The following is an 18,370-nucleotide window of genomic DNA, read 5'->3' as shown; positions in this document are numbered from 1 at the left end:
CCTGCCCCCACCCACCCACCCTACCCTTTCTATTCCCTAGGGTCTCCCCAGTATACCCAGGTGTCAAAGTTAGAAACCTGGGCATCATTCTTCATTCCTCCCCATCCTCACTTCTCATTCAGTCAACCACCCAGGCCTATGGAGTCCATCTCTTAACTACCTCTTGCAGCCACCCACCTCTTTACATCTATAAATTGCCACTACTCTAGGTAAAGACACCATAAACTCACGCCGAGACTGCCTCCCAAGGCTTTATGCCTTCAGTTTTCTCTTCTTCCATTCATCTTCTGCAATAAAGCCTAGAATCTTCTTAAAGTGAATAAGTGAACAATCATTCTCACCTAGAACCTTCCAATTGTTCCCCAATGTCTTCAAGATAAAGTCTAAAGATCCTTCACAGGTTCAGAGTCCACTGCCTGCCACGTCTTGGGTGCCGCCTTTCTGCCCTTATCTCTAGCCTCTCCCTACTTCAATCTTTACATTCTACATATACTGAACAACTTTTCATTCTCTGAATTCGCCTTCTGACGTTGTCTCTACACTGTTCTCTCTGCCTAGGATACTCTCCATCCCCTCCTTTTTCCTCCAACTTAGACATCATGTCTTCTGGAAAAACTTTCTAGAAACTCTCGAGTCTGAATCAGGATCTCCTTGCATGTGCTGTCTGAGCTTTCGGTGCACTGTGCTGTCAGGACCTATGTAGACCCACTACACTCTAAATACAAGCATTACCACTCTCCAGGAGACATAAACCACACATTGTTCTCTAAATATGTCTGATCGAGGATTTTCTCTGAGGGTATCACAGACTTGTTTCCACAGGTTGCAATTTTGGGAGATTCTTTTCCAAGAGATTTCCACCAATTATCAGTAAAGGATGCTCCCACCCTAAATATTTATCTTAAGACTTTTATCTTAATCTTTAAAACTTTTAACTTAATTTAACAGAAAAATCTTTGAGATGTTAATTTAAAAGGTCTTTAAAATCTTTAAGATTTTTACCATTACGTAAATTAAAGAATTAAGCTAGGTTTCTTTTTTTTTTTTTTTTAAAGATGACCAGTAAGGGGATCTTAACCCTTGACTTGGTGTTGTCAGCACGACGCTCTCCCAAGTCAGCTAACCGGCCATCCCTATATGGGATCCGAACCCGTGACCTTGTTGTTATCAGCACCGCACTCTCCCGAGTGAGCCACGGGCCGGCCCTTAGGGTAGATTTCAAACCAGTTTTTTATTCAGGAAAAAAAAAAAAAGATCACATCCAGAATAACTTATTTCCCTAGAATTCTAGGAGGAAAAAGATGTTTTAATAGAATGAGGGTGGTCCAGGAAGTTGACAGTGGGATACCAAGAATCCTGTAACAGAGGTTGGCAGATATGGAATGTCATTTGCTATTCTAAAGCTTCCTACATCTGTTTCTTGCTGTTACACCTGATATTCAAGTTCCAACGTTGTTTAGAGACTGCTTTCAACGCAATTCAGGAAGGAAAGGGGAGCGTAGCTACAACACAACGCCTTGCTCTGAGTCACTGAGGAGCCATACCACGGAACAGCTTTCCATTTTCACTGGGTTTTGACTATTAAGATGTTTCTTCTGTATTTAATTTCTTCTGATATTATGAGATATTATAAATTATTCTTCTGTATTCTGTCCATGAGGAAGAGACCGTGATATGACCCAAAAAGGCAGTTATAAAAGCGGGATCAAACAAAAGAAAAGCAGCTTGTCTTTTTGTTTAAAGAATGTGCCACTCAGATGGCCATACAATTTTGTGATTGTATTATAAAGAGAACATTTTACTTTAGCCACCTCCAGTTGCAAACCCAGGCGAAAGAAAGAAAGACAGGGAGGGAGAGAAGAAGGAGGGAGGCAGGGAGGACGAAATTTTAAAAAACACCATCATTGTCTGTAGCTCAGAGAACCAAACTGATAAAACACAGGAATTCCAGTATCTCTCAGAAGCTCACCACCCCCTGGACCTTACACCACCTCTTCTCTTCAGTCACACCAGAAGGAGAGACCTGACATCAGGAAGAACCCCACAGCACAGGACCTGAAAGGGCTCTCTCAGGGTAAACAGCTCCTCTCCTTCATCTGTCGACCCCATTCTTCAGCTGGATATTTGTTAAACCCAAGTGCCAGCCCGCAAGATGCAATTTCTGGCACTTGGGTTTAACAAATATCCAGCTGAAGAATGGGGTCGACAGATGAAGGAGAGAAATTTCTCCAAGATAAGAGCTGCTTCTCAAGAGCAGTTTCCCTCCAAAGAGCAGTGGCTGCAGGAAGCCAAGAAAGCCAAGCACGAGCCCAGGGCTCACCTCTCTGTTCAGACTGAATAGAAATCCAATCTGCAAGTCTTATGCCAGCTGATGATTTCCTCCTAGCTTGCCTTTCTTAAGGTTGTCCTGAAAACACTAGTTAATTTTAGAAAGATTTTAAACCTTAAGACTTCGGACCCTCTTCTCTAGTTTAATCCAACAATATCTACTTGCTTGACTTTGGGGTCAAAGAGCAAAACTTCCTACTTGGAAGGCTTGGAAGTCTGAGTTTCTCTAGGCATGATAAGGACAAAGTTTGGGGGTTGCTTTGTTTTAAAATCCCTCAAAAGTAGACACTAACAGCGGTGACAAAGTTTAGAGATGGTTAACTGACTGAGTGAGTGAAAAAAAACCCATGGTCTTTCCTCTACTCTTACTCAACTACGAGCAACACAGAAGACAGACAGACCTCGGTGACCGAATGTGTGGGATTTGCCAATCACGAGTCCAGTCCTCTCGAGCTTCTCACTGACGGGCTATAAATCAGGGTTCCTGCAACCCCCTCCTTGGGTTCTACTAGTTTGCTTGAGCAGCTCACAGAACTCAGAGGAACAGTTCCTTACATTTGCCAGTTAAATAGAAAAGATATTACAAAGGATACAGATGAAGAGAGGCACAGAGTAAAGTATGGGGGGCGGGGAGGGGCACTTCCATGCCCCCCACCCTGGAAGCACCACCCTCCAGGACCCTCCATGTGTTCAGCCACCAGAAGTTCTCCAACCCTGTGTTCTTAGGTTTTGCTGGAGGCTTCATCACATAGGCACAGCTGATTAAATCATTGGCCACTCTTGATCAGCCTGACCTTCAGACCCTCTCCCCTTCCTGGAGGTTGGCAGGTGGGACTGAAAGTCCTTCCTTGGTCTTTCCTGTGACCAGCCCTGATCCTGAAACTACCTAGGGGCTGCCAGCCACCATTAGGATATGAAAAGGTTCTTACCACTTTGGAGATTCTGAGGATTTTAGGAGTTGTGTGTCAGGAAATGGAGTGAAGACCAAATATATCTCATCACAATATCACACTGATCTAGGCCAAAAAAGTACTCCGTGGACTTAAATTCATCAGAGAAGAAAATTCCCTTTCCTGAGAAAATTACAAGATTCGATTTATAAAAACCTCTTGGGGGGCCGGCCCGGTGGTGCACTGGATAAGTGCGCTGCTTGGGAAGTGCAGCGGCGCTCCCGCCCAAGGGTTCGGATCCCACATACAGACCGGTTCCCGCTCACTGGCTGAGCGAGGCGCGGGAGCAACACGAGGGTTGCGGTCCCATTGCCGGTCCCCGGTCCGGTGCGGGGGCGACGCTGAGGGTTGCGATCCGTTGCCGGACACGGAAAAAGACAAAAAAAAAAAAAAAACCTCTTGGCCCTTTAAAACGTCAATGGAGTTTATCTACTTTCTCCAGAAAGAAAGATGTTTTCATATTCAAAGGCCAACTTAGTCTGTAAGATAATATTAACAGCAGGGTCACAATTTATTCTGCACTCACTGTGCCCACACCTGCACAACGCAAAGCACTTTATTTATATATATATATATATTTATTTATTTATTTATTTATATATTTTTTTTTTCCTCATTAAACTTTGTTTCCATGGGTCTCAAAATTCTGTGACAGACTTTGGTCAAGTTGTTTCTATTAAAATGTACTGACTTTAAAAACTAATAATTTAAAACTGCCACCCATACAAAATACAAAGGTCCATAAAGCATTCTCTGTCCTTTCTGAAGGTTTTAGGATGCTATCGTTAACCAGTCTTTTACTATTAAACTTAAGTGGTCAATTGAGACAAACAGTTCTGAGCCTGTTATTTCACCACTGATTAAGACGGGGGTGGCAGGGATTAGGGATAATAGTCATTTCGCCTTCTGAGCTTTCTGGGCAAGATTTGATGACCTTGACAGCCCCAGCAGCCTTCTTGCCCACTGCTGCGATGACACCCACAGCAACTGTCTGTCTCATATCATGAACAGCAAAACAACCCAGAGAAGAACAGTCAGAGAAGCTCTCAACACATGTGGGCTTGCCAGGGACCACATCGACGATGGCAGCAGCATCATCAGATTTCAAGCATTAGGGCTACCTTCCAGCCTCTTACTAGTATGGCAATCGATGTTTTCCTTCAGCTCGGCAAATTTGCAAGCAATGTCAGCTGTGTGACAATCCAATACAGGGGTATAACCAGCACTGATTTGGCCTGGATGGTTCGGGATAATCACCTGAGCAGTGCAGCCAGCTGCTTCCATTGGTGGATCATTTTTGCTGTCACCAGCAACATTGCCATGACAAAACACCTTTAACACACATTCTTAACATTGAAGCCAACATTGTCCCCAGGAAGAGCTTCACTCAAAGCTTCATGGTGCATTTCAACAGACTTTACTTGAGTTGTAATGGAGCAAAGGTGACCACCATGCTGGGTTTGAGAATGCCAGTCTCCACCCAGCCAACAGGGACAGTACCAATACCGCCAATTTTGTAGACATCCCAGAGGGGCAGACACAACACCAACAAGAGTTGGTGGTAGGATGCAATCCAGAGCTTCAAGCACTGTGGTTCCACTGTCATTGTCATCTTTACAAGTGACTTTCCATACCTTAAGCCAAGGCATCTTAGCATTTGGCTCCAGAATGTTAGCAACATTCCAACCAGAAATTGGCACAAATGCTACTATGTCAGGGTTGTAGACAATTTTCTTAATGTAAATTCTGATTTCCTTATTTTTCTTCTGGCTGAAGGGTGGCTCAGTGGACTCCAGTTTGTTAATCCCAACAATTAGTTGGGTTAACACCCAGTACGTAAGCCAGAAGGGCATGCTCATGGGTCTGCCCTTTCTTAAAGATACCAGCTTCAAATTCACCAGCACCAGCAGCAACAATCAAAACAGCACAGTCAGCCTGAGATGTGCCTATAATCCTGTTTTTGATAAAATCTGTGTCCTGGGGCATCAACAATAGTAACATAATACTTGCTGGTCTCAAATTTCCACAAGAGAGATTATCAGTGATGATACCACATTCATGCTCAGCTTTCAGTTCATCCAAGACCCAGGCATACTTGAAGGAGTCCTTTCCCATCTCGGTAGCCTCCTCCTCAAATTTTTCAGTGATTCATTTGTCAATCCCACCACATTTGTAGACCAGATGGCCAGCAGTGGTGGACTTACCAAAATCTACGTGTCCAATGATGACAATGTTGATGTGAGTCTTTTCCTTTCCCATTTTGGCTTTGATTTAGTGGTGGTTTTCATGACAGCTGTGTTCTGGCAGCAAACCCATTGTGAAAAATCTACTTTTTTTATGAACTTGCTTAATCTGCCCAAGAGTACCTACGTGCAGTTAGTATTTCCATTTTATGAATGAGCATACCAAGTCTTAAAAAGGTTTAGTAATTTGCGCAAGAAACACAACTCATAAAACAGACAAGGGGATTCATATATAGGCAGTCTGACTTGCCCTTAGCAAATTCACTTCACTATCACTTACTGGAAGAACTTATGCTAATACCAATCCCTGAAGCAGTACAGCGCTTTAGGGTTTGCAAATAACTTTCTTGAATATCTGATCATAGCACAAATCTCATGAGGTCCCTGGTACATGATAATAAGTGGGATAAAGCATATAAAATGCCCAGAAAGAGCCAGCTGATTAGCTCAGTTGGTTAGTGTGGTGCTGATAACACCAAGGTTTGACTCCTAAATAGTCCAGCTGCTAAACAAACAAAAAAAAAGCCCAGAAAAACCTCTGCTACATAGCATGCCTTCTGTGAAAATCCTCTGACCCGTAGAGATACCAGGAGGGTCATGAGCCCTTAGAAATTGTATACTAACTTTTGTGTGGATGTGAATAGGTACATTTTTCAGGAGAAAATCTCAAGAGCTAAATCAAAAATAAATGCCACACAAAGGATCTGAATAGACAGTTCTCCAAAGAAGACACGCAAATAGATAATATGCACATGAAAAGATGCTCAACATCATTAATCATTAGGAAAAAGCAAATCCAAACCACAAGGGAACTCTTCACACCCATTAGGATGGCTATAATCCAAAAGTCAGACAGTGGGGCTGGCCAGTTAGCTCACTCGACAGAGCATGGTGTTGATAACACCAAGGTCACGGGTTCAGATCTCCATACCAGCCAGCCGCAAAGAAAAGAGTCAGACCCTACAAAGGATGGGAAGAAAGTGGAACTATCGCAGCTGGTAGGAATGTAAAATGGTACGGCTACTTTGGGGGAAAAAATCTGGCAATTCCTCAAAAGACTAAACACAGAGTTACCATATGACCCAGCAATTCCATTCCTAAGTATCTACTGAAGAGAAATGAAAACATGTCCACACAAAAACATGTACACAAATGTTCATAACAGCATTATTCATAATAGGCAAAAAGTAGAAACAACCCAAATACCCATCAACTGTTTAATGGACAAATAAGATGTGATATATCCATGCAATGGATTATTATTCAGCAATACAAAAAAATGAAGTATTCATACCTGCTATGACGTGGATGAACCTTGAAAACACTGTGCTGAGTAAAGGAAGTCAGTCACAAAGGACCATATAGTGTATGCACCCATTGATATAAAATGCCCAGAATAGGCAAACCTGTTACAAGGCTGCACTCTAACCAATTGAGCTAAGTGGCCAGCCCAGAACAGGCAAATCTGCAGAGACAGAAAGTAGATTAGCAGTTGTCAGGGTGGTGGGGATGGAGGAACTAAAGGGTGACAGGGTAGTGGGATTTCTTTGGGGATAACAAATTTCCCAAAATTGACTGTGGTGATGGATGCACAATTCTGTGAATATACTAAAAGCCACTGAAGTATACACTTTAAATGGGTGAATTATACGATATGTGAATTGTATCTCAAAAAAGCTATTTAAATTTTCTAAAAGAGGAGGGTACAGTAGAAAGGAAGAAAAGAAAGAGCCCCCGCAGAAAACAAAAAATACAAATAAAAATAAACAGCCCACAGGCAGAAAGCAGGCCACGGAGGTGTTTTGCTCCACCCACATTTTTTTTTTAATCTTTTGAACCAATCAGCAAAATGTAAAAACCAAGAAACTTCATATTCAAGAAAGAATCTGTATATCCACATTTTCTTTAACAAGTAAAAAAAGGAAGGAAGAAACAGAAGCTGGCAGCACCAGACTAGGGCTGGGGCCTGCAGCGACACAGGGCATACGCTGGCCACTCCACCCTGGTCTCCACCAGGCAGGGACTCCACTTCAGTTCTGGCATCCCTCATCTACAGCTTTCATCAGATTCGCAAAAGATTTGGACTCAAAGCAGAGTCACTGCTCTTAGAAAAGGGTGGTCAATAAATGATGGCTATTTGCTTTACAGATAAACTGAGCAACGTTCATGAGGCCAGAAGGGCATACAGCCAGCAGTAAAACTACATTTTATGACTCTTGGTTCCTTTCTTTTCACCTCCCTGCTAATATTTCCAGACAGTTTCTCAACCCCATACCCTGATTCTTTTTCAGCCCCAACTGAAAGAAAGAAGTGAGAAAGGAAACACGCATGTGATTTTCAGACTCTATGATCTTTTGACCACAAGCAGAAGGTTTTGCCTAGATCTAACCTTCCTTGAGGATGAGAGTAGAAGATCTAACTCTACTAGGGAGGATGAAGACAATGTTAAATTTGTATGCAGTACAGAGGAAAATCCCAAGAGGCAGTGTGTTTTCTCCAAGGTCACCTAACATATCTGCCACGGAAAGCACAAGTTTCTGACAAACTGGGATGTTTCCTTCCCTGGGCCAGGGGGTCTGCTCAAATCAAAAAAGACCATTTATAAGAAGCTCCTAGTCCACAATAGGTCAGGTAAGGAGAGAATTTAGGTTACCCGTGGTTATTTACAAATAAAATACGTGTTAGAAGGAAATGCCATATGATGGCCACACAGTTTAGAGAGAAATGGAAGAATAAAGAACAACCAAACTCATCAGGTTAATCTGACCAATCTAAACACACAGCACAGTCAGAATCCCAGGATATTGGAGTTCCATCTGGTTCTGGATGGTTTTGAGACCATAGCTAGAGGCAGAGGACTACTCTGCATTAGGCTGGGGCTGGAAACCAGAGGTCACCAAGGAAACTGCAGGGCAACTGTGGCTGGGAAGGCACCTGTCTGTGCTCCTGAGTAACCCTTCACTTCCAATCGAAATAAACCAGGAGGCTCTCACAGAGGGAACTGCTTACAAACCTTCAGAAAGAATCCAGTCTCTAAAGCAAACAAAACTTCTCACTGCTCGCAATTGCGTAACTGGCTGTAGCACTCTGAAAGTCTCCAGATTTATCTGTACTATAAATAACTAAGGAACCTCTTCCCCAGTGATATGGAAATACAACACTCATAAAGAGAAAGGGGAAGCAGTGTCGAGCTGCCCCCAACAACGTGGTACGTGCTCTGATGCCAAGTCTTTCAGAAGAAAGTGTCCAGGGGTAGTCCACTGTCACCCTCTCCCCACATCCTGGAAAAGCTGTGGATTCCAGACAAAAGCCACCCCCAGCTGAAAGCAGATTCAGCCACCACATTCAAAGCATAGAACAAATCACACTACAAAGGAGTTTATGTGAGCATCTCTTTCTTTCCTTGTTTTTAATTGTGATAAAGTACAGATAAAGTTTCCTATTCTAACCATTTTTAAGTGTGCAGTTCAGTATCATGAAGTATATTCACATTATTGTGTAGTCAATATCCAGAACTTTATCATCTTGCAAAACTGAAATTCTTTTTCTTTTTTTTTTTTTTTTTAAAAGATGACCGGTAAGGGGGTCTCAACCCTTGGCTTGGTGTTGTCAGCACCACGCTCTGCCAGTGAGCGAACCGGCCATCCCTATATAGGATCCGAACCCGCGGCCTTGGTGTTATCAGCACCACACTCTACCGAGTGAGCCACGGGCCGGCCCCTAAAACTGAAATTCTATATTCATTAAACAACTCCCCTTTTCCCTTTCCCTAGCCCTGGAAACCATCATTCTACTATTGTTTCTATGAATTTGATTTCTTTAGATACCTCATAAGTGGAATCATTTGTCTTTTTGTGATTAGCTTATTTCACTTAGCATAATGTCCTCAAAAGTCCAACCATGTGGCTGCATGTGTCAGAATTTTCTTCCTTTTTGAGGCTGAATAATATTTCATTGTATGTATGTATATGCCACATTTTGTTTATCCATTCAGAAAATCTACAGTATGGTTCTGTTGGTCTTGTGGCACAGAAGGTACGGAGCTCAATTTTTAATGGTTACGAGTTTATACCAAGAAAGAGAGAGACTTGACTGTATGATGTTTCTACTCTAGGAAAGGAAAAACAAGTTAACAAAGCTGAGGCTAAGCTCAATTCCATCAAGAAACGTCTAACCATCCCTCTCTACCTCAAAAATAAAAGTTTTGTTCACTGTATGTCCCCAGGTGTGGAAGGGCACTCAGCACATAGTTGGTAATCAGTAAGTATTTGTTGTCTGAATGAATCTAGAACAATGACTGGTCATAAGGAGAAAGTGCCCTATGTATGATGTTGATTACTTCAGCTCATCTGAATATACTGTTCAAGAAAGCATCGATGTGTACTGACATGGAAAAATCTCCAGTAACTACTGTTAGGTGAATCAGCTTACAGATCAATATATACAACATGGTTCTATTTATGTAAAAACAAATGCACTCATCAGAATAATAAATACATGTATATAAAAATACACCTAAATAATATGCTCCGACTCCAATGGTTTGGTTACCTCTGGATGGGCGGGGGAGTGGGTAAGAGATAGAAAAGGAACTTTCTGTTTGAATTTCTATTTGTTACATTTGAATTATTCACAACATAAAACTACTTTTGCACTGTTAGTGAAAAATTTTTAAGGAGAAAGACATCTGTAAGGATAATTTTCTATAAGAATACATAAATTTAATTTACCCTACATATACTTTTTCTCAGAAAGCTGCTGAAGAATGTGCTTCACCAAAATGATGGAAAAAATCATGAAAGACTAAGGCAGGGGATATAGGAAACAGGATCCAGCATAACAGAGGCAAAGGGAATCCCCATGATGATGGTAAAGAGAGACCCCAAAGTAACAGCTGTGCATCAAACATCGAAGGCAACCAGTATGGACTGGCAAAGCATGTTAGAAAGCTGTATTAGAAATAAAACTGATTAAAATAGCTGTTGCATTGGAAAACCTCAAGAGAAGATTTAGACAATTGGCAAAGAACTTGTGGTTAAATTGGGGAAAACTCCATAGAAAATTTTGCAAACACACACAGAAAGACAACTCTGGGGAAAAATAAAGTAAGAAAGGAAAAGTAATCATTAGCATACTACATAACTCAGCTCTTAATAGCATACAGAGAGGCATAATAATGGTGACCTAAGTAAACATTGACCTAACCAAAAATCATGAAATAACTATATTCAGAAAATAAATGGAAGAAAATGTGTGTGAGTGGTACTGGCAAGAAAGCAAAAGTTAGTTAAATCCACACATTCTGTGCTGGGAAGTTAATGCATGATGATTAAACCTGAAAAATCAAGAAGAAGCAATTATAACCATTACTTAGAGACAACAATAAATAGCAACTAGCTAAAGAGATGAATATGATTACTTCTCCTGAAAAGAGAGAGAGATGACATATATCAGGTTGCAGTATTTACCAAATGCTTGATAGTTTTGGCATAGGTGTTCTGCCAAAAACTTTTAGCTATGATAGAGAATTGTAAATGGAAAAGATAAGACCAAAATTTGTGGCAAATTGCCAATATATTACGTGGTTCTCTGGGGTACAATTAACTCAAATGCTATTCATGCCCTTGTCTACCCAGACAACTTTACCAAAGGGTACTAGTCCCCGATTTGGGCCCCCCAAAAGGAAGCTCATGCTGAGTCCAATCCAGATGGTTACAACCCCTGGTGGGAAACGCGGACTCTTACAGTCAAGCCCAGATGCCAGTCTAGTTAAAATACATAATGCTTTATCAGTCGTGGAAGAATCCAAAGGAAATGACAAAATGAAACATCGAAATTTGTATACAGAAGAAAAGAAACTGAAGAACCTGTTTCCCACTTTGGCAGTGAAGGGTGATCCACCCTCTTCCCAGAACAAATGATCACACCCACGTGTATGGCTGGAACATCCACGTCCTCAGCGTTTTAAAGCAGGGACCTGGGTTCAAATCTCAACTCTACTTTTCTCCCTCAGCTTCATTTTCCTCACCCGTCAACCGGTGGGAGGAGTTACTTAGGCCTTACGTGGGATTAATGCCAGTCCGAAGTAGTTAAGAATTGCACTCTCACAACCTGCTACACACGTTAGGCATTATTCTAAGTGCATATGGCATGTAGCATCTCATTTAATCTTCACATTAGAAATAGCAGTAGCCCATTTTCCAGATGAGGAAGCCAAAGCACAGAGGTTAAGTAACTTGCTAGCGGAGGAGCTGAGATGCTAATGCAGCCTACGGGGCTCCAGGGAACCTGCTCTTATCAACCCGACGCGGCTGAGACGAGCTGAGGTTGGTGGAGCATTCCGGGCTATGCCTGAAATGCAGCGTGCTCGACCCATGGCGCTTATTGCTCATGCACAGTGCGTGCAGGTCCAACCACAGTAGGTAAGTGGTGGCCAGTCTGAGGTCTGGCCGCCTCGCGGGAGGTCGAGGCACGGCCCGGACCTGCACTCCTCTCGGTGACCCCGTGAGCTCCCTGCCGGCGGGCGGCGCTTACCTTGACCAGCACCCGCATCGCTCCCGGGCTCCGGCGCGCACGGGCGCAGACGGCGGCGGGGACACCGCTCCTGCCGCCTGCGAGCGCCGCCCCCGCGGGCTCGTTCCGGTCCCCGCCCGCCAGCCGCTCAGCAGGGCGCCCTTCCTGCTCCCGGCTCTCGGTTCAGGCCACTCCGGACTCCTCTCCCGCCAGCCCGGAGCGAAAGCACCGAGCTGCCTCCTCTCCCGGGTGTTCCCCACCGCCCCGAGCTGCACCTCCGACCCCCGTTAGGTTTCCGCTCTGGCCCCTTTGCGGCTCCTAGAACAGGGGCTGCGGGCTCTGCCCTCGGGTAGAGTGCCCTACAGCCCAAAGTGTGATAATCATCTTCGGGAGGAGACCAGAGGACTTGAAAGCGATATGTCGTCAATCCTAGCTATTCTAGATCCTAGCAGATACCCGTGTGCCTGACCCATCCCCAGCCACCTAGGGCCCTGGGCTCAGATCTGGTGAATCCCCTAAGGCCGGTGGCCGCTGGCCCTGAGCAGCCTGAGCCTACCTGTGAACTCTCCGCCGCAGGTAAGGTTTTCATCCTTGAATGGCAGGCCTTGCTACCAAAGCCTGGTCTGAGCTTTTGAATGTGGAGTCAGAAAATCTGGGCTCCACCTCCACACACTGACTTTTACAGCCCAGCCGTGTGGATTTGTCACAATACCTTTTGGCTCAGTTGCCACCTGTGTAGAAAGGAAGGTGACTCTAACCTTACTTAAATCAAGGGTAGCGAGGGTCAAATGGGATGTTCATAGTCATCACAGACATTTTATGGTGTGGTATTGTTCTTGAAGCTTCAGTGCGGTGGGGTGCAGAAGCCTGAGACTTAAGCTAATAGCACTGCTTTGACTATCTGTGAGTTACTGGACATATCAAGTGACTCTGTGGGCCTCGGTTTACTGATCCATGCCGTGGAAATAATAGTGAAAAAAAAAAACCCTACCTCTCTCACGATGTTGTACTCAACAAAGGATTTCTGGGATGGGGTCCAGGAGTCTGCCTCTTTCACAATATAATGTGTTTTATGTGTAAAGTGCCATTCAAATGCTTTTGTTATTTCTGTTATTTTCGGTGGGTTTCTCTGGCTGGGTAATCTTGATTAAGGCTGTGGTCATTGATTTGGGGTGGATCCCAGTATGTTGGCAGAAGTGACACAAAGCACATGGGCAAGCTGATGCTCAGGTTATTACAGGTGTTGTAATTAACAATGCTGGGCACTCATCTCTGACAACTGATTAAAATTAGGGGCACCTACCCGTTTAGTCTATTTTGAATTTTTGCCCCATGAGCTCACATTTGCAGACACGGTTAACAGGGTTTGGTTTTGTTTTTTTCAAATTTCTCAAAGTGGTTTTCATGAGCATTTTTTTGTTTATTAGAAAATTGGAAACTCTCATATGTTTATGCATATTTTATTGTTTTTCTATTAACACATTTAATCTTTCCTCTCCTGACACGTCCTTCAGAGAGTTAATAATCTATAAACAGTGAACAGGTGCAGAAGCTCTTCTAAGGCAAGTAAGTATTTGTGTCCAACATACATCTTCCCTGCTAGGTCTCTCAGTGCTCCGGACTGAGATTGCTCAGAAATCTGCAGACCCACGAAGAAGACTAGACATGGTGCACTATGACTATGATCTTCTAGTTTATTTCTTTGGTCAATTTACATGTTGGGATGTTTGTATATTCTTTTCAGATCAAGATTCAAGGCACTTAGAACCTAAAATACCAGGGTAATTCCAGATGCTTAAGGCTGATCTGCTAATTTACAAGCTGTCTTTAGTTCCCAAGCTGTACCAGAAACCCCTGAGGCATTTGTTGATTCCCAGACTCCACCCACCCCACCCAGATTTCTTGTATCAGGATTTCTGGGATGGGGCCCAGGAGTCTGTATCTTTCACAAGCCCCTGAATCAATTGAACATTGCCTATAAAAGTCTTCTGGCCACAACTATACCTATGCCCAGGGCTAGCTATGAAATTTAAATTTTAGAATGTTCATTTGTAGTCAAGTATGGTCTGATTCAGGCCAACAAGTATTTCCTGAGCACAGACTGTTTGTCAGAGATCATGCTGGGCACCAGGAAAACAATGATGAATAAGACATTGTCCAGTCTTCAAGGAGCTTGAGTTTGTAGGAGGATGAACAATTAAACATGAAAATGTACCTGGGGAACCATTGGTAACTCTCATCAACACAAACAGTATTTTATTTTCCCATTCATTGCCACCCGCCCCCCCATCACTTCCTTCTCCTGTTTTTTCTTCTCTTTTTTCTGACCTTCCAATTTTACCCTGGTTTTCTAGATTTTCAAGCCTTCTAGTGGGCCATCTGGACATTGTAAATGCTTGAGTCCTAGTCTAACATGGTTTTAAGATACTGTTGTGGCAGAGAAAAAGAGAAAAAAAAGATCCTGCTCTATCTTACAAGACCAACCTAATGATTTCGAAATGGGGTGAACAGCTGATTTTTCAGCTGAGAAAAATAGGTGTGACAATTTTATTTTTTTAATGTGTGAAGATCTGAATCAGTCCCAATAATTGAAGGTCACTACAGTGGATTGAATGGCCCCCCAAAGTCATTGAAGCTTAATCCCCACTGTAACTGTTGAGGGTGGGAAATCCTATTATGATAAGTGAAAGGTGGGGCCTTGAAGAGGTGATTAGATTAAGAACCATGCCCTGGTTCATAGGCGTGGTTCTGAGGGCTTTAAAAGGAGAGTGAAGGTCTTTCTCTGCTCCACCATTTTCTGCCATGTGAGACCACTGTGTTGCTGTAAAGCTGCCATCAAAGAAGACTCTCATCAGATGTGTTCCCTGGACTTTAGACTCCCCAGCCTCTGAAACTGTAAGAAATAAATTTCATTTTCTTACAAATCACCCACTTCCAGGTATTGTGTTACAAGCAGCAGAAATGGACAAATACAGCCACTAATGGGTAGTTTCCTTTTTTTTTTTTTTTTTTAAAAGATGACCGGTAAGGGGATCTTAACCCTCGACTTGATGTTGTCAGCACCATGCTCAGCCAGTGAGCTAACCGACCATCCCTGTATGGGATCCGAACCCGGGGCCTTGGTGTTATCAGCACCACACTCTCCCAAGTGAGCCATGGGCCGGCCCGGTAGTTTCTAATATACACGCTACTCCAGAAGAAAGTTGTTTTGGGCTTGGATTCGCTTTTGGTTTTTGCTTTTGCATGGGGGTAAGTGTTGTTGGGGGTTTTGCACAGTAATACTTCCCAGCCTCTCTGGATAGCCAGGGGAAAAAATGACAAATAGCTCTATTTCTTTGTACCAAGATAAAAAAGCACCTGGGAAACCTCTTGCCCAGCCCATCATGGTATATTATCATCTTTTGCTCGTGGTCTTCACTTTTGATCACCACTAGTTTCCCTTCAGAAGCATAAAGGAAATGAATAAATGCAGTGGTGTTCTGAAAGGGGTCATGGAAACAGTGATAAGCCCACATGGCGTTCCATGAGTGGGGAGAGTGTAAAGGTGTGGGTTACTAATTTGAGAAGTCGGGTGAAGGTGCATTGCCTATAATGGTGATGAAATTCAGTTCTTCCATTCCATTCCTGTGTAACCATTTCTGTTTTCAGACCTTCCTATTCAAACCCAAAGTGTTATGTTTGAATACCATCCATTCATTCTCCTAAACTCCCGCAAATCAAATTTTCTTCTGAAAGGAAGCAATGTATTTTCTTTTGCTTGCTGAATAATTTTTTCTCTTATTCCTGGCTTCTGCAAGAGTATGTTCCAAATTTGTTTGTCTGTTTGCTGTGAAAACAGATAATTTCTCCTGTTATATAAGCAAAGATTAAAATATTCATGGTTGGCAAGATGGAGAAATAGTAACCCTCAAATACTTTTTGTGGGAGTTTAAAATGATACCCTTTTTAAAGGCATTTTAGCAATCTGGATTCAAGGCATGTCTTTTTTCATCACAACTCCAGTCCTAGGACTTCAGAAACACAGAAATGTGTGTAAGAATATATACTCTGCTTTCTCTTCAGATCCTATAAACTTTTTACCTTTTAGATATTTGTGTAAGAATATATGTTGTTGGGCCGGCCCGGTGGCGCACTGGAGGGTGCACCGCTTGGGAGCGCGGCGGCGCTCCCACCATGGGTTCGGATCCCATGTGGAGACCGGTTCCCGCTCACTGGCTGAGCGTGGTGTGGGCGCAACACCGAGGGTTGCGATCCCGTTGCCGGTCAGTAAAAAAGACAAAAAGAAAAAAAAAGAATATATGTTGTAGCTCTCTTTGTAACAATGATAAATTGTTAATATTCTAAACAGCCATCAGTAGATGTTTAAGTAAATAATCTATGGTGTTATTTAATAAATGCTTTAAAAAATGTTTTAAATCTATATGCTGCTTTAAAAAAAAGTTTTAGGTCTAAATGTACAGACAGGGAAAGGGAAAAATAGCAAGTAGTAAAAGTAAATATTCCATTTTTAAAAATTTATATGTGTAGGTTGTAATATTCACAGGAAAGTTCTAGTAGAATACATGCCAAATTGTACTGTTAACAGGAAAGACACACTTATACTAAAAAAAAAAAAATATTGTTGCTTGTCTAAAATTCAAATTTAACTGGGCATCTTGTCACAAAAGGTTGTTACACCAGCCTACATTGGTAGCTTCAGGCAGCTGAGGGTGCCCTTTAAAAGTGTCAGTTACAAACATCTATAAACATTGACACCAAGCCTGAGCTCCTTTAGGGCTTTTCTGCACCTTCACAATGAACTTTGAGTGATTCTTAAAGGAAAGAAGGGAGGGATGTTAAAATTAGGAGAGTGCCTCTAAGAAAGTGCTAGGCAAGCTGATAGATATACATCTTCTTCAGCTTCCTTAAACAAAGTTGATACTGCAGATTGCTGAATGAACACAAACGCCTCCCATCCCAGTAGGCACACCTCTTTACAATGTGGCCTTGCAACAACCCTCCCATGCAAAGGCACTCTCTCTTCCACATCCATGAGTCTGAATTGGATTCGTGGCCAAAAAACTGTGGCAAAAATGACATGGCTTAAGTCCCTGAGCCGAAGCCTCAAATGCTTCTGTGGCTTCCACCTTCTCCCCATTGTAAGGCTGCTCTAAGAAATTCTACCTGTAAGGAATTCCTCAGACCACCCAGCCAACCCTCAGAGTCATGAAAAATAGTAAATGGGTGTTATTTTAAGCCATTAAATTTGGGGTCATTTGTCATGAGACAATTTATTTTCTCATTGCTTTCCCTCAAGTTTTGCTTCACAAAAATCTCTGTGAGGATTAAGTGAGGGTCAGAAATCTCGACCCTGAGTATTACTAGTCTCTAAGGTGGTGTGAAGCCAGTGAAATTTTGAACACAGGCCTGTGTGGCTATACGGGTTCATTGTTTTTTTCTAATGTACATTGAGCATAATGAAGGTGGAGAACTGTATGAATCAGGACTTGGTTTTTATTACTTGTACATTTTTTTTTTCTTTTTTTGGTGGCTGGCCATTAAGGGGACCTTACCTCAACTGGAACATGGTGTTAGCAGCAGCACAACCTAACCGGCCAGCCCTATTACTTGTACATATTAAAATTACAAATACATTTATTTCACAAGAAACATCTACCAGTACTAAATTTTTAACTTACACCTTTTTCTTGATTAAGTTACTTTTAAGGAAACAATATTCAATCTATAACTATTCTCCCTACAAGGAGAACCACAGTCGTTAATCCATGAAACAAGTTCTCTAATAGCTCAAGGAACTGGGCTTTTCCATTTCAGGTGAGAAAACTAGAGGACAAAAAATAAGTAACTTAACCAGGAGGAACCAACGAAGTGAAGCTTTCACACCTGACTCATTTATCTAGCAATTTTTTCTTTTCAACTTTTTATTTTGAACTGAATATAGCTCCATAAGAAGTTGTAAAAGTCATTTATAGACTCCATTGAGCCTAAATGGGAGCCTTTTAAAATATTTTAAATTTTATATATTTTAAAATTAAATATCTTAAATATTTCTCTTGAAATATTCTTTACATCATCAGCGTGTGTCATGAATAAAACAGGAAAGAAATGAATACTTATTGGGCACCTACTGCATGCTAGGCACTTTGTTAAATGCCTTATTTTTATTTAACACATTATTACCCACTATTTTATAAGATAACTGAATTTCAGAAAAGTCAAATACTTGTCCAGAGTCACAGACTGAATAAGTGGCAGAGTTGGAATTCCAAGGATGGTTTCTTTTTTTTTTTTAAAGATGACCGGTAAGGGGATCTTAACCCTTGACTTGGTGTTGTC

At 42.2% G+C, this 18,370-nt stretch overlaps 1 long non-coding RNA gene and 1 pseudogene across 1 annotated transcript in view; one reads left to right on the top strand and one right to left on the bottom strand.

Annotated features, from left to right (window-relative positions):
• Positions 1 to 4,172: 4,172 nt before the first annotated feature.
• On the bottom strand, positions 4,173 to 5,537 carry LOC103582385 (annotated as a pseudogene).
• A 6,667-nt stretch (positions 5,538 to 12,204) lies between these two features.
• LOC103582384 overlaps positions 12,205 to 18,370 on the top strand; it is a 10,497-nt gene continuing 4,331 nt past the window's right edge. The window contains exons 1-2 of the long non-coding RNA XR_549748.1: positions 12,205 to 12,610; positions 13,549 to 13,600. This is a non-coding gene — a long non-coding RNA (uncharacterized LOC103582384). The remainder of the gene's footprint in view (positions 12,611 to 13,548; positions 13,601 to 18,370) is intronic.

The sequence above is a fragment of the Galeopterus variegatus genome, unplaced genomic scaffold (genome assembly GCF_000696425.1).
Source record: "Galeopterus variegatus unplaced genomic scaffold, G_variegatus-3.0.2 Scaffold16031, whole genome shotgun sequence".
NCBI classification, from domain to species: Eukaryota; Metazoa; Chordata; class Mammalia; order Dermoptera; family Cynocephalidae; genus Galeopterus; species Galeopterus variegatus.
The sequence above is the reverse complement of the archived record's forward strand: the minus strand, read 5'-3'. Positions and strand labels throughout refer to the sequence as shown.